Genomic DNA, 4,573 nt, shown 5'->3' on the forward strand with positions numbered 1-4,573 from the left:
ATTTTTCCTAAGCAAAGCCCTTGGAATTTCTTCATTTTCTTAGCTTAGATCTTCTTCCAACCCTTTTTAATCCTTCAATCTCTCTATTGAAATGAGATTTTTGCAAGGATTTTAAAAGAAATATGAGAAACTCTTACCTTCCTTTTATTTCTCTCTTGATCAACAATGGTTAATGGAAACATCCTATTGCATGCTGATTTTAATGGTCATTTATCATTTTGCCCTTTATTTAATGTTCCTAGTATTACTTTATTATGTTTTGCATAAAATATATGTTTCTACCCTAAATTGTAAGTCCTTTCCAAGCCTCAATTTACCTGAAATTTTAACTCAACATATAGAAATGTGTCAAGAGGCTACTTGTAAAATTTCAGCTCTATACGACGGTTGGATTAAGAATTATTCTCGATATAATAAAACTAGACAGTTTGTGATATTTCATCAAAAATTCAAATTTTCTTATCAATCCTTGCATAAATTGTACCAATTATTGTGCTAAATTCTCAATACCATTTTTTATCTTAATTATATTTATTTTTCCTTTTTAATAATTATTTCATTTACAGACTTGTTATTGGTTCACAGTAATGTTAATGATTTTTATCTAGGTTTACATCACCACTTTTATGTGCAATTATTTCTTAAATTTCATTCTTTATATCCATTATAATTCCTTGGAATTATTTATCATTCTTATAACATATTTATATTAAACTCTTTAAATTCTTCTATTTGTCGAAACTCATTACCGGTTTTGTCAACATTATGAATTTTAAGCAAAAAACCAAAACCTCTATTTTTAACCCTAACAATGCTTCTATATTTATTTATAGAGGTCATCCCCTCCATTACGCATCATATTTATAATTATTGGCACCATTTACTATTCTTTTTCATGTCAAGTTTTCATTACTTATCAAGATTTTACTACTCTAAGTCTTATATTTACACGGGGGTTTACACAATTGTTGCAAGGATAAGAGGGGTAGTAAGTATTTCGCCAAGAAAAGGTGTTGTTATGCTAGTATGTTAGGTAAAGAACATAAGAGATGGGGTGTGAGCTGTTTTTTAGAAAGGATGATGCAAAGATAGGTGGATATTGATTAAGAAAGGTAAAGAAATTTCTAAGTCGGATCTCTGTGTTGGAGGATCTTAGGGTGGATTGTGTTACCCAGTTGCTCTCTGACAGTGCTCGAACGTGGTGGGATACAGTGAAAAAGATGAAAGCTATTAAAGTACTAAAATGGAGAGATTTCATTATAAAGTTTGAAAATAGATATTACTCAAAACAGATATTACTCCTAACAACACCGTAAGAATAAAGAATAAGAATTTATATCATTGGTAGGGTGATATGACAGTGTTAGAGTATAAGAGGCGATTTTAGGACCTCTTCATGCTTACTTCTGTTTACTTGCCCGCGAATAACACATGATAAAAGGATTACAGGATGGTCTTAGACAAGACCTAAAGATAGCATTAGTTGCATTGCAATTTTGGAATGTAAAGGAACTTGTAGAGGAGACTCCTAAATAGAAACTGGTGGGGTTCGAAAAAACATAAGAGCCTATATTTTCCTTGAGTAAACCTCCTCTTCTAAAGAAAAAAAGATGGGCAGTTTAGTTAGTTTAAGAAAAAGGGAGGAAGTTTTGGGCCATAAGAAACATCTGGTGGATCCTCATAGGATACCCAGGAAGAATTTACAAAAGGACAATTACGCTTAAAAATAGGTTCGACAACTGGATCCACATAATAGGAACAAAGGATTGTCACCTATCCACGATGTGTGCGATGTGAGTAGAGACATCCAGGGGATTATTCAGCTAGCTCAGGAATATGCTATATCTGCAAGCAAGAAAGGTATAGATAAAGGGATTATCCATATCTAAATGTTACATGTTATCATTATGGAGGGATAAAGTATTGTAAAAGGGAATCTCCCTATAAGATTAGGGAGCAGACTCAAAGTCAGAGGTTTCCAATAAAAAATGTCAGCAACATTCTATGACATTGAAGAAACTGGGTAGATCTATGTAGGCAATAGCAAATGCTAACAGAGGTCAACCCTAAACTAAAGGGGAGAGGACTCACAAAGAGTTGTAAACTCCCGGTTAAAATAATTAAAACATTAAAAATCTTGACTCTATAATAAAATGGGTTAAATAAAAAAAAATCAAAGAAGATTAATTTAAAGAAAAAGGATGGAATTGAATGCAATGAGATGTAATAGCATTAAATTTTAAGAGAAAGACTAGTTAGAAATTGATGGGATTAAAAAACAAAATATGAAATAAAGTGGGTGAAGGTGTAAATTCCAAAAAATCAACCTATAAATACATCTCTCTCTTTTTCCAAAAACTAGTAGCTCACCTAAAAGAAGAGAGCCATAGATTTTGATTATTTTTTTCCTTCATTTCTTGATGAAATCAAGTGGAAAGGTTAGTAAAGAGTGATCAAAAGAAGAAATTAAGTGATCTAAAGGGTTTTTATAGAGTTAAAAAATTAGTGTTAGGGAGCTTAGGAGAAAACAAGGAGGAAGGAAGAAAACTTGGCTTGTTCTTGCAATTTCCCACTTAGATTAGCATTCAATTAAGGTGAGAAGTCATTTAAAATGCTTGGTTTTGAATGATTATGTAATGTGTGAATAGATGAAGTGTTAGTCGTGTGTAGATGTTGAATTTCAAAACTTTGTTAGTTAAAATGTTAAATTGGTGATGGAATAATGTTTAATGATATAAATAGTGGTTAAGTATCAATTCAATTGAAAGAATTGAAAGAAACAATGTCATTCTTTATATACAATCAATTTCGGTCTAAGAGAGGAAAAAAGGAGAAGTGTAGGAAAAATTCAACTTGTTACAATTCAAAAACTATTTTATCACCTCTTTAGGGGCATTAGACTTAAATGTGCAAGCCTAAATGAATTTGATTAGGAATTTATGCCTAATTTGTAAGTTATAAGCTAAGGTTTATAATGAAATGTGGGGGGAAAGAGAAATTTATTTTTGTATGATATAATTAGGATAGAAATGAATGAAAATAACTTAGAATATACACAAACAAAGATAAAAATCCTAATGTTATTGAAGGGGGTTGTGCCAGCCATAAAAAGGAAGAGTTGGGAAATTAGAACAATGCCTAAATGTTATTTGTTTATAATTATTGTCATGACCCAATTTTTAGCCCCCCACATGAAAAATTAAAAAATATAAAAAATCAAAAAATATTATCAAAAATATGAACAGTGAAAAAATTATGTCAACACATACTAAAAATGGGTAAAAATTAGTTGAGGAGGTTAAAAATATAAAAATTAAAATTTAGCAGTAATTTTATTGACTGATGATAGCTCTGTTGACTTAATTTTATTACTGATGATAGCTCTGTTGACAAACAAAATTCAATTTGAATAAGAAAAGTCCAAAATCAGATGTTTATGAACTCAATTAAATTTTATTGAAAGTTTAATTGAATTTATGGAGAGTTTGATTGTAAGAAAAATTGATTTTGGAGTCAATTTAGGTTTTAATTGGAAGAAATTAAAGTTTTGGGGTCAAATTATAATTTTTAAAAGTTAATTTGGTCAAATCAGGGGCTTAATTGCATAAATATTAAAGTTTGATAGCCAATTAGGGATTTAATTGAAGAAATCCGAAACCAAGAACCAAAATGGAAAAGACACGTAAGTCGAGGGGTTGAAATTAAAACCGGTCAGGGGCCCCATTGAAGAAATTAGAAGGTTATTGCTCAATTAAGGGTTAAATTGCATAATATCAAGACCAAGGATCAAAGTGAAAAAGGCGTCCAACTATAGGGCCACTATTTCATGCACTATTTTAAAAAAAAAATCAAAACGATGCCGTTTTTAACGGCACCATCATCTTCTTCCCCTGGACGACTATTTCATGCACTGTTTTAAAAAAAAAATCAAAACAATGCCGTTTTGAACGGCACAATCATCTTCTTCCCCTGGACGTGTGAAACAGGGGAAGAAGAAGATTTTTTTCTCTCTCTGTCACTATCTTCTTCCCCTTAAAAAGACGTTGCCTCCCCTTTAAAAAGAGACCGACTTGCCACCCTTTCCACATGTTGGAAAGACGGTGGAGGGGCGGCAGCACCATGGCCACCCCAGCCACGTCCCCCCTGTTTTTGCCTATAAAAACAGGGGAGTAGACCACCCCGGGGATGAAAAAAAGGACCCGAGAGAAAAGGAGGGAGAGAGAGGCGACCAAAATTGAGAAAGAGAGGGGCAGAACGAGAGAAAGAACAAAAAAACAGAGAGAGAGAAAGGAAAATACATAAGAATAAAAAAGAAGAGAAAAGAGAAAGAAATAGGGGAGAGGAGGAGGAGAAAACGTCGACCATTGTGCCTCCACCGCCAGCGTCGCCGCCACTCCAGGCAAGACCTTCGCCCCTTTGTATTTCCTTCACTTTTTCCCCCGTCGTGCAGTGTGGAGAAGCTAGTTACTGTGCTTATGCACAGTAATGACACGACTAAAAGATTGATGTCTTCTCCCAAGTGCAGGAGTGTCGAAGTAATAAATAACCCGGCAAGACCGGGGTCAAACCACAG

This window comes from Populus euphratica, unplaced genomic scaffold (assembly GCF_000495115.2).
Source record: "Populus euphratica unplaced genomic scaffold, PopEup_1.0 scaffold294.1, whole genome shotgun sequence".
Taxonomy (NCBI): Eukaryota; Viridiplantae; Streptophyta; class Magnoliopsida; order Malpighiales; family Salicaceae; genus Populus; species Populus euphratica.